The sequence below is a fragment of the Protopterus annectens genome, chromosome 7.part0 (assembly GCF_019279795.1).
Source record: "Protopterus annectens isolate FY-2018-M chromosome 7.part0, PAN1.0, whole genome shotgun sequence".
NCBI classification, from domain to species: domain Eukaryota; kingdom Metazoa; phylum Chordata; order Ceratodontiformes; family Protopteridae; genus Protopterus; species Protopterus annectens.
Window position 1 is genome coordinate 1,183,952,098 of NC_056739.1, and position 12,521 is coordinate 1,183,964,618.

At 43.5% G+C, this 12,521-nt stretch overlaps 1 protein-coding gene across 4 annotated transcripts in view; it reads right to left on the bottom strand.

Annotated features, from left to right (window-relative positions):
* The window catches only part of TM6SF1 (transmembrane 6 superfamily member 1), a 1,348,214-nt gene that overhangs the window by 364,527 nt on the left and 971,166 nt on the right, over positions 1–12,521 (bottom strand). The window lies entirely within an intron of this gene.

Below are 12,521 nucleotides of genomic sequence, written 5' to 3' on the forward strand. Positions count from 1 at the left end.
TCCGTTGAGGCACCACCTTTGTGGAGAGGGATCACTGTTGCTGTACGCCACTCTTTGGGTACATATCCTGTAGTAAGGCTGAGATTGAACAGTAGTTTTATGTTTGGGTTTAGCTCTTCTTGGAGTTCATGTAGGATGCAGCCCGGGACACCATCTGGTCCCATTGATGCTGTTTTTTTTTGCTTTGGAGAGGGCAGCTCTTACCTGAGCATCTGAGATGTCAGGGGGGCAGCACTCTGCTGGGATTGATATTTGCCTTTTTGGTGGGGAGGGGGGGGGGAGATGTCTGCGCTGAACCTGTCAGCTAGGATGTTGGCAATGTCTGTGGGTTTGGTGTATTTTTTGTCATTTTGGACTAATTCTGAGCATATCTGGGAATTCCCACCCAGGTTCCTAACATAACTAAAGAAAGCCTTGTGATTATCCTTAGTGTCCTGTGCAATTTTTCTCTCGAAGCTGGCCTTAGACGATTTTATGAGTGCCCATAGTTTTTTGCTAATACTGATCAGAGATGCCTTCCCTTTTTGGGATTTTGCTCTATCATGTAGTAGCTTCCTCCTTCTATTATATAGTTTGTTTATGGCTGGGGTCCACCAGACAGGACGTCTGCCTTTGGAGGATTGGGTCTTGGTTTTATTTGGGATTGCATGATCCATGCATTCCTGAAGGTGTTCATAGAATGCGTTTATAAAGGATTCTGCGGTCTGGGCCGTATTTTCCACAGGTCCGGGGGCTTTGAAGGATTCCACCTCGGTTTTGAGGAGTGTGAAATTTGCTTTAGAGAAGTTTTTCACTGTGGTTTTCTGGGCAGGGGGTGGGGTCGGGGATGTGACTATCCAGTGAGATTAGTTTATGGTCTGATCTTACCAATGAGGGATACACTTCTGGTCTGGAGCATAGACTCCCCATGTTGGTGATGATCAGGTCCAGTATGTTTTCCCCTCTTGTGGGAGTGGTAACAAGTTGTTCCATAGCATTTGAGTTTATAAATTCTAGGAACCTTTGGGCTAGGGTCTTGGAGCTAGAGTAATGCTCCCAGTCTATGTTTGGGTAGTTGAAGTCACCCAATATAATGGTGTTTGGAGAGACCTTCATATTTTCTAGTGTTCTCAGGAAGGCCGAGTAGGGTTCCTGGGTTTGGGAGGGTGGTCTGTAGCAGGCTATAGACTGGAAGGCAGTTTTACCCACTGTTAGTTGCACATGGATAGTCTCCGATGCTTCGTGCTGTGCCACCAACCTGGAGGTGTGGGTATCTTTGACGAATATATATATATATATATATATATATATATATATATATATATATATATATATATATATAGCAAGTAGATGAGGTGGTGAATTATTTCATCATAATTTAAGGATTTCTCGTCAGTACTTGGAGTGCTTAATGGTTTAAGCAGTCTGTCAAAAACCATGTGATGCATGCACACAAACGTTTAAATGAATACTCATCTACTGTGACTCAGAAATACAAATGAAAAAAAAAATGATTTTCCATTGTGTCAAATATAGACAAAGCCACAGAGGTCTGTAAAATCTTTTACAAAGATGTTATTCACTTTAATTTCATTTAAAAGATGTCAGTAGTGCGGCTTTCTCTCCTGGTTGCAATAATACGCAAGTACCATTAATTTTTTAACAATGATGCATTCTTAAAGGAAGGGTACATTTTTGAAAAAAAAAAGTTACATACTTCCCATAATGTTCCACCTGTTTTGTAATTTTCATTCTTCCTCAACTATTTGCTTCGGATCAGACTCAGCCACCTCTTCCAAATCATAGAACACTGAAACTCTCAAGTTCCACCGTTTACACATAAAGCTCTATTCACCTTACAGACCTCAGATCTACTTTGCTCCCCATAGATCTACACAGTAGTGAAGAATCAGAAACTAACAGAGTCTGGGACACAAACAAAGGAACAGCGGTTCATCCAATATCCTTCGATCTTTCCAGGAGTAAACCAAAGGAGGGGGTTAGTGGGAGGGAAGTTGAGGAAGAATGAAAATGGACAACACAGATGGAATGCTATGGTTAGTACTTAACTTTTTTATCTGATGTTGTCATTTGCATTCATTCCTCAACTGTTGTGACAAAGCCCCCAGCTACTTAAATCCTGAGAGGACTATAACGAAGGATATTCCTGAACACAACTGATCCAAAGGTCGATCTTCCCCTAGAGGCCAGATCCAACTTGCAATGAGCAATAAAGGTATGAGGATTAGCTCAAGTTGCAGCTGCACAAATATCATCCAAGGAAGTTGTAGACAAAAAATCTGAAGAAGTTGCCATAGACCTGGTGGAATGGGCTTTAGGTGGTTTTGGTAAAGGCAAACCCATTTTTTATAAACAAAAGTAATAAAATCAGTCAACCATTTGACTAATCTCACTTTAGAAACTGTTTTTTTTTCTAATTTTGATTCAGAAAAATAATTGTTTGGATTTCCTCAAATCTTTTTCTCTGAAGTTAAAAACATAACTGTTAACATATAACAGGTGTAACATATATTCTCCATTGTTTGAGAAATTTGGAAAGAAGATTGGAAAGCTGCTAATCTAATTAACATTAGATTCTGACACCACCTTAGGTAGAAAGGAAGGATTAGTCCATACAGATACTCTATCCTTGTGAAAAATTAAATAAGGAGATTTAGAAGAAAGAGTCTAAAGTTCAAACACTCTTCTGGCAGAAGTAATGGCAACTAAGAAAATAATCTTCCAGGTCAAAAATCTTAGGTCACATTCAGCTGATGGCTCAAAAGGGGTTAAGGCCTGAACAAAATTTAAACTCCATAGAGGAGTAGGATCCTTTAGAGAAGGTCTAAGTAAATATGTTCCTCAAAGAAAGACGATGCAAAGCTTAGAGGAAGCTAAGGTTCAGTTATTTACTCCTATACGAAAGTGAGAAATGGCTGCTAATTGTACTCTGACAGTTAAGGAGCTAGCCACTTCATTGAAAATCTTAGCTAAAAATCAAGAACCTTAGAAATTGGTCCTGAAAAATGGATCTAAATTCTTTTTATGTGCCCCAAAAAACAAATCTTTTCCATTTACTTTTGTAAATGTTTCTAGTGGAAGCTTTGTGGGATGATAAAAGAATGTGACATACAGAGGAGGAATGCCTGGACTGTACAGCAATCAAAGGAACTGGAGAAACAATGCAGTCATCTTGAGGCCTGAAATGTCCAGATGAGTAATGTCTGTTGGGTGAGACAGTATGGCTGGAGTTGGATCCAGAACCCAGAGTGGGTGTAGAAGATGAGGCCAAAGGAAGGGAAACCAGATCTGAAAAGGCCAGTAAGAGGCAACTGAGGATAACTTTGCTCTTCAATCGAGATGCTTTCTGTAAAATTTGAATATTAGGGGTAATGCAGGGTAAGCGTAAAGGAGACTAGAGGGCCAAATGTGAAGTACTGTGTCCCTCGGTGACTTCCGCACTGGAAGGATTAGGGCAAAGAACCTGCTGCAGTTGTTTTAAGAGGAGATGCAAAGAGATCTCAGCATGGTTGGCCCCATCAATGGAAAATCCTCTCTGTCACCTTCACGCTGACAAACCATTTGTGAGGCATTAGAATAGACCTGCTTAACTCATCTGTAATTATGTTGGACTTTTCCTGAATGTGCGTTGCCATCATAAAGCAACTAGATGAGATTGCCTATTACCATACTTTCATAACTTCTCGACAAAGAGAGTAAGATCTGGTTCCCCTTGTTTGTTGATATACCAGACCACCAACATATTGTACATCTGATTTGCAATAGTCCCAGTTGAAAGTATGCCTTGGAAAGCACGCAACAGGAGGACAGCTCTCATCTCCAAGACATTGATATGCATGTTGGACTCTTTGGGTGATCATGTGCCTTAGACCATCTTTCCCAAAAAGTGCCCCCCATCACTCTGAAAGGCATCCATGGTTGCTGTGGCCTTAGGTTGAGGGAGAACAAAGGGGCAGCCTTCTTGTATTTAGAATGAATCCACCATAGAAGGTAACTTTTGTAAGCTTGCATTATTTTGACCTGACTGGATAAAGGTTGATAGAGAATAGACCATTGAGTTGCGGGTGTCCACTGAAGGATCCTCATATGGTACCCAGTCAGCAGTACAAGAGTGATTGCCGCCGACATGGATCCCAATGCTTGGAGTATCAGACAAGCTGAAAGAGAAGAGCTCTGAATGAATTTTTACATGGAATTGAATTGTCTGAATTCCAGGACAGCGGGAGAAAAGCTATTTAACTGACCGTACTGAAAACAGCACTGATGAATTCCAAAATCTGAGTGGTTCGAGTTGAAATTTGTTGTAATCGACAGAAATCCACAGACCAGAGCACAACTGGAGCTTGAATTAGTTAATGCCTGGTCGGTGCAGTTAGGAGCCGTTCGTAAAGATATGGAAACACTCAGAATCCCCGCAGTTTCAAGTGAATTGCAACTACTGACATACACTTGGGTAAACACTCTGGGGCTGTGATGAGACCAAAGGGCAGTGCTCTGAATTGATGAAAGCTACCTCCCAGCAGGAAGTACAGATATCTCCAGCATTGTCTTTTCATTTTTATGTGATAGTACACATCCTGAAAATCTATTGAGCACATTCAGTCGTCCTTGTGGAGAAAGGGCAAAAATGGACTGAACTATGACCATCCAGAACTTCGTACACTGAACCGATCAATTTAGTTTGCTGAGATCCAAGATTGGTTTCCAGGCCCCTTTCTTTTCTGAAACTAAAAAGAATCTTGAATTCGTTTCGGACTCTTTGTGATCTGGGGGAGACCTCTTGGATGAATTCTTTTCTTCTAGCAGCTTGCTTATTTCTAGTGCTGTTGCTTCCCTCTGACTGGGTGGAACATCTGGGATTTTGTTTGATACTAGTGGAGGCGAATGACAAAATGGTATTGTATAACCTATGGATATTACTCTCCGCACCCATGTATCTTTTGTAATTTCTAGACAGGCTGTCTGGTGCAGGAATAAACAACCCCCGACAGCTTCCAGAGATGGACAGTTGGGCCTCCCTTTAGGAGGGCTGATAGGATCTGTCAGGGAAAGTATTCCTAGATCTCTGGTTATGCAGACCACCTCTGCTACAGGGCAGCATCTTCCTTTAGAGTTACCCCCTCTGGCCCTTGGATAATGGTCTCCACATGGACCTTGAAAGGGACTCTGGAATTTTTTGAACCATGTTTTCCATTCTCCTTGTTGATTCCTAGAAAAGGTCTGTTGAGGGGTTGAAAAACATATGCCCACAGTAGACAAGGTTTTCCCTTTCTGCTCACACCTAGACAGCATGTCTTTCACTATGGGACCAAATAAGGAGGCTCCGTCAAAGGGAGCATTGACAAAAGAAGATTTGAAGGGTTCCACAGTCAAATAAGTATATCCAGGTATGTCTTCTGATAGAAATTCCTGAACTCACCACCCGTGAGGTGCATTCAGCCATTTGGGAGATATGCCTCATGGATAAATATGAAATATACTGAAGAGTAGGCAATTGTGTAGTACTTTCTACCTATGAGGATATGGTCCCAGAGAGGGATTTAGAAAGTTCCTTGATCAAATACCTCTGGAGTCTTGTAAAATGTGTCAAACAATTTAGTGGCCTAAGACAAATGCAGAGACATCCTTCCTGAACCTTGTTCTGCCAGTTCCTTCTTAGTGGCCACTGCTACAGCCATGGCATCAACAAGCACTCCTTTACTACAGTGTGGTCTATCCTTAGGTGGTGCCAGAATGTTATCTGGTCGATTAGGAACTAGCTCAGTCATGTCAGGCTCCTTCAATGCCCATTGAGAGACAATCAATGAGCTCATTGATGGGAAAAGTCACCCAGGAGGTAGACATACCAGTGCCAAAGGTCTCCAGGACACCAACTCCTCTTGGGAAGCTTTATCGGGGACCAACGACCCCTTTGTTTTAGGAGTTCTAAGATGTCTCCAAATGAAATATCATCGGGTGGTGATCTGGGGGACTCTTTCTGCACTTCCTCTTCTGAGGAACCTCCTTGGTGGGATGCTCTAGGGAGGTATAGGAAGAGATAACTATACTCTGCTGTGTGGTCTGGAGACTGGTTCAGGCTGGTTGTCCCAGTGGAATGGATGACGGAGGCTCTGGATGCAGAATCAAATTAGATTGGGGAGTCGCCGAAAAGGGTAGAGAAGTCAGAACTCTAGGAATAGAGAAGGCTCTCTCCACTACTTTGAAGGCAGAACACCTGGAAAAAAGAGAAACCAACCAATCTGAAAAGGCAGCCTTATGGACCATTGGCTCCCTTTGCCCCACAGGTAAACTACTCGAGGAAGGCGTCTGAGATGATCTGTCCAGTGCCAAAGCTCAGAGGGGTAGAGATGGCTCTGACAACTATGGAGTTGAATCCAACACACCAGAGCTACAACAGACACTATTGCTCCAAGAGTCATCTGGCTCCAAAGTACTTGGCGCTGGACAGTCCAGAGAGACAGTCAAAGATACCAACATCTTCAGATCTAAGGCAGACAACTCCAGGACTTTCGGCTCTAATGGCTGTGAAACCAAAGGTTATTTCACAGAAGGAGCCAATATCAGAGATGTGGTAATAACAAGGGTCTCCAGACCCAATGGGGTCAAACCTGACAGAAATCCCATTTGTATCTGCATCCTGAGAAACTTCCTCATCATCCTGTCCACATCTGCTTCGTATAGGCTCCTAGAAGATTGAATGGATGAAGCTGTGGATGAAAATCTTGAGTGGTGATGAGGAGACATCAAAAAAGATGATGGGAGCTGAGAAGTGCTCAGCTCTGACAGTAATTGAGGAGAATGGATCTGGGGTGATTTGTCAGATTTAGGTCTCAGATCCGAAGCAGTTGGATCAGACTTTTCAGCTTGTTTGAGGGGCAGCTTTGAGAATGGAGCTGAAGTAGAAGCCATTGTTGGATCAGGAGATCTCTTATGAGACCCTTTTGAATGACAATCTCCTTTTTTCTCCAACCTTTTAGGGGGTTTGTGCCCCAGAGACTGTTGATGCAGGTTTTGAGGGCAGCAAGTCCATAAGAATTAGCTTATTTTTTACAGAAAATAAAGGCACAGGAGTTAAATACCTTACAAATGTCACAGTCGGTATTTAGATGAGAAGGTCCTAAACAGTACACACACTTTAAATGTGCACCAGAATTGGGAATTTTCTGGCCGCAGGCCACACATTTTTAGAACATTTTAAATAAGATACAGAAATAACTAAAGAATATGAAAAAAAAAATGTTTTTTTTTTGATAGTATAAAGAAAGGAAACTTACCAACAATGGTAAAGCATAAGAAAAAAAGTACTATAAAGGCACAGAATACCAGCGATGGTAATCAAGACTACTCCAAGAGTAAAAGCATAATATTATAACTTTACATATACAAGAGTTAAAGGGAAGAAAAGAGAGAAAGGTATAAGAACTGTAAGAATTATAGAGAAAAAAAGAAAATAGTTAAACTCACAAAAATTCTCAAATTTCATTTGAGAGTTTTGCGACATTTGTTCGAATGCTATGGAGGCAAATGAGATCTGAGGTATGTAAGATAACTAGAGCATTGCGGATAAAGGGAGGAGCTTGAGAGTTTCAGTGTTCTTTGATCTCGAAGAAGTGGTAGAGTCAGATCCGATGATTGGATCCGAATCAAACAGCTGGGGAATGAATGAAAATGACAACATCAGATCATATCTTCCCTGAATGTGAATATCCCCTGGAACTGGTGTCTACAAGGTGTCTACAATTTTTGAGAAAGTAATAAACAGCAGAGCAATGAAAAGACTTGCTCCCACTTTAGGAAATACAGACATGGTTACGATAAAAAGTAGTTATGTCTTACCATAAAGTTCCATCTGTGTTGTCAATCTATTCTTGACTTGTAGGCTTCGGTTCAGATCCTCGGAACCGATCCAGCTGTTATAAGGCTCACGTCAGCCAAATAAATCTCTCGAGCTGCTAGTCTACCCATAACGCCCCTCTCCACATTATCGCAGATCGATTTTGGTATTATACAGAAAAAAGGGTTCTACAATATAAGACAGAAACCTTGTCCAAGGTAATTGTCCAATAAGAACTCAAGACAGGATGTCGCTCCACCAGAAGTCTAAACGAGGGGGCAAAAATAGATGAAGATCAACAACACAGATAGAATAGTTGTGTAAAATTTTACCATAACTATAGATGTCCTTCTCTTCCATGTTGCAGTATTCTTACTGTGGGATTTCCCACCTCAGGTGACGCGACGTCGGTTCCTGTACAAAAGCTTAAGCCTGGTTGGTGTAATTGTGTGGGACATTACATGTAGGGCCATAAACCTGGGACCTTAAATGTGATGTCTGCACGCACAGACCTCAGAACCTGAAGGCCAGACAGACAGTCTTAAGAGAGGAATAAGTGACTGTCAGCTAGAAGAGTCAAGTGTCATATGCTGGCTAGTTGCTCTTGGTTAAAGGTAGAGCTTCCTAGAATCTAGGAGCTAGGTGAGTAGTCCAATGTAATGCAGGGGAAGGTAGGAGGGACGGAATACTGCAACATGAAAGAGAAGGACTTCTATGGTTATGGTAAGATTTTACACAACTATTCTATGTCCTTCTGTTCCTATGTTGCAGTATTCTTACAGTGGGAGAGTACCACAGCTAGTTAGAGGTAAGGGTGGCGGTAGAGGTGGAAGGTTCCAGAAATCCATGCAGGATTGTCCTAGCAAAGCCTGCCCTGGCTCTGGAGACTAGATCTAGTTTGCAGTGTTTGGTGAAGGTGTAGATAGTGGACCAGGTGGTAGCTTCTAAAATGGAAGCTATATCCAGACCTTTGAAGAAGGCTTTTGAAGTAGCCATACCTCTAGTGGAATGAGCTCTCACTCCCTGGGGCAAAGGTGAGAGTAGCAAAAAATAAATGGATTTTCTGATCCATCCTGAAATAGTTTGCTTGGAAACTGCCTTGCCCATAGCCCTGGGGTGGTAGGAGACAAAAAGTTTTCAGATTTTCTGAAGGATTTAGTTTTGTCTAGGTAGAATCTAAGTTGTCTGTGCACATCCAGGGAATGGAGAATCCTCTCACTCTTGTTAGCTGGAGAGAGGAAGAAGGTAGGCTGGTGAACAGATTGATTTAAGGACAGCTCGTTTACCACTTTAGGCATGAAGGGTTAGTGCGCAAGGTCACCCTGTCCTTGTGGAATACAGTTTAAGGGGGGCAAGCCATTAGTGCTTGTAACTCTGACACCCTCCCAGCTGAAGTGATGGCAACCAACAGTACAGTTTTCCATGTACAGAGTTCTAAAGTAGCATTGCTAGCCGGTTCAAAGGGGCTAAGTGTTAGCTTCTCCAGGACAAAGTTTAGATCCAAGGGTGGCGTGATGCGTTTTCTAGGTGGTCTGATGTGTAAGATCCCTCTCAGGAAAAGTTTAACATCTAGCCTGGATAGTAAATGGGGGGTGTAGAACCAGGCAGGCAGATATGGCTGAAAGGTGTACTTTCACTGAGTAGTAAGAAAGGCCATCCTTAATGAGTTCACACACATATGCAAGGACTAGGGAAGGGTCAGCCTGACTGGGGTCCCTGTATTTACATATACACCATGTTGAGAATCTCTTCCATTTTGATAAGTATGACTTTCTAGTAGCAGGTTTCCTGGCCTCCCTCAGGACTGTAAGCACGTCCTCTGAATACTGGTGTCTAAAAGGTATTAGAAGTTTATCACCTTGAGTGTTAGCGCTAACATCTGTAGGTGAGGATGGATTAGGGTTCCCTTTTGTTGTGTGAGAACGTCCACCTTGTGGGGTGACTTGTGGTGATTATCCTTGGCTAGTGAGTGAAGTAGGGGGAACCAGTGCTGCCTTGGCCAGTAGGGGGTCACCAACAAAATTTTTGGTTTGTCCTTCCTGATTTTCAGTAGGACCTTTTGAATTACAGGGAAAGGGAAAAGGCATAAAGTAACAGTCCCTTCCAAGGAATGCTGAAGGCATCTACTCTCCAGGCTAGTGGGGAGTGATCCTTGGTGCAGAAATCGGTCAATTGTCTGTTCTGGGGGGAGGCAAACAGATTCACCTGAGGAGTGCCCCACCGGTGGACAATCTCTAGTAAGGTTTTCCTGTTCAGCATCCACTCGTGCTGTAGAGAAGTTGTTCTGCTTAGAAGATCTGCCTGTTTGTTGTCCTGAGAGGGTATGTATGAGGCCTGCAGGGACATGTTGCACATGGAGGCGATTTCCCAGATTTTTAGGGTTATTCTGCAAAGGAGGCAGGCTTTGGTTCCTCCTTGTTTGTTGAGGTGCCACATGACTGTGGTGTTGTCTGTGAATATTAGAAGGGGTCCCGGGTGGAGGGCAGGAAGAAAAGCCTCTAGGGCTAAGAGAACTGCAGTCATCTCCCTGACATTGATAGGTTTCTTTTGAAGGGCAGGACTCCAAATTTCCTAAACTCTGAAGTCCTTCTTGCAGGTTGTACCCCACCCTAGGTCTGAAGCATCTGTGAAGATGAACTGGTTTGGGGAGGGCATTTGGAGAGGCATTCCCGGGTTGAGACCGGTTTATTGAATCCACCACCTTAGCTCTGATTTGAGGCAGGGGAGAAAGGGGATTTGATTTTCTAAAGAGTGTAGGTGTTCTGACCACACGTTCTTCAGGTACCATTGGAACTTCCTCATATGCATTCTTGCAAAGGGAAGCATGGGAATGGTGGCTTCCATAAGGGCCCAGGAGTTGCAGGAATGGTCTTGCAGAAATCTGAGATTCCAGTAAAAGGTTTTGAAAGTGGAGCTTTTCCTGCAGGAGAAAGGCCCGCATTAGATTTGTCCTGGTCCAGCAGCCCAGAAAAATGTTTTCTTGCTGAGGGAGCAAGGAGGATTTGTTTAAACTGAGGGTGAAGCCCAGGTTTTGAAGAAGGGTGGTGGTGAACCTGAGGTGGTCTCTGAGATGGGATTCTGCCTCTGATAGAAGGAGAACGTCATCTAGGTAGGGGTAGAGTTGTATACCTTGGGTCCTGCAGTATGCAATGGCTGGGGCTAGGCATTTTGTGAATACTCTGGGTGCTGTAGACAAACCAAAGGGCAAGGCTGCAAAATGAAAGTGACAGCAGGGTCCAGAGAAACGTACAAATTTTCTGTTGGGTTTTATGGGGATATGGAGGTAAGCCCCCTTTAGATCCAGAGTGGCCATGAATGCCTGGTCTGGGATAAGAGGGAGGGGGGTTGGGAGGGAGAGCATTTTGAAAGAAGGCACTTCTAGAAATAGGTTCAGGAAAGATAGATCCAGTATAGGTCTCCAAGGACCATCTTTTTTGGGGACCAGAAAGAGTTTTGAGTAAAATCCTTTTCCTTCCTGCCCGGAAGGAGCAGGCTCTATTGTTCCTAGTTTTTGGAGGTCTTGAAGAATTTGTGGCAGTAGGTGGATTTGTTTTTTTTGGGGGAAAGAGAATGAGTTTTGGGATGGGCATTTCCTTCCAGGAAAGGAGGTATCTGTGTTGGATTATATTCAATACCCACTGGTCTGAAGTGATGGTTTTCCATATGGGTAAACAGTGGGCTAGGCGGGCTGACAAAGGCAGATGGGCAAGGTAGTCATGCATTGTTGGGTGCATTGCTATCCTGAAAAGACCGTCTAGGACTTGGTTGAGAGGTGGCAGGTCTGGAGAATGTTTGCCTTCTGGTTCCCCTCCTGTCCCTGGAGGATAAAGGGGTGGCACAGGAAGGGATTCTCCTGACAAATGAGGTTTTCGCAGGGTAGTTCCTGTTTGTTTGTCTTTCAGCTTTTTCCCGGTAAGGGGTTGCCACAGCGGAACTCCGGTCCGCTAATGATTGGCAGTAGATTTTTACGAAACGCCGAGGTGCCAGCTCGACGCCCAATCTTCAATGAAGGCACGCCCATTTACGCACGCATGTCTTTCAAACGCTACCCAACCGCGGGGAGGACATGCAGACTCCACAAAGAAGGCACTCCCAAGCCAAGCCGAGAATTGAACGGGAGAACCTCTTGCTGTGAGGTAACAACGCTACCGCCGTACCACTGCGGCTGTAATACTTTGGAATAGGGGACAAAGCAAATGCTTGATGTCCTGCAGTTCCTTGCTTTTCTCCTGCAGATTTTTAAAAAGCTCTGCAGACTGACTGTTTTCCAAATAAAAGGTTATGGTCTAAGGGGGCATCCATAATCTTAGTTTTAAAGTCTACAGGCAGAGGTTGTAGGAGCAGCCAGGAGCATCTGTGGTGGACGGAAGCAGAAGCAGTTGACCTAGCAGAGGCCTCTGCAGCATCATAACTGCACCTAATTGAATGTCTGGCTACCTGTGAAACCAGAGACAATTTAGATGTTATGTCTGCTTTGGTAGGGCAGTCAGGTGTGGCAGCCAGGAGATTAGTTTCTTGAGAGACAAGGTCCAATGCATATTTTACCATGTGTGTCTGGTAATTTATATCACGGAAGGCCAGGGTGGAAGAGGTGTAGAGTTTTTTACCAATCCTGCCCATGGTTTTGCTGTCTTTATCAGTAGGCAAAAGAGATGCAGAGGGAATAAGTCTGGATTGCTTGACTGGA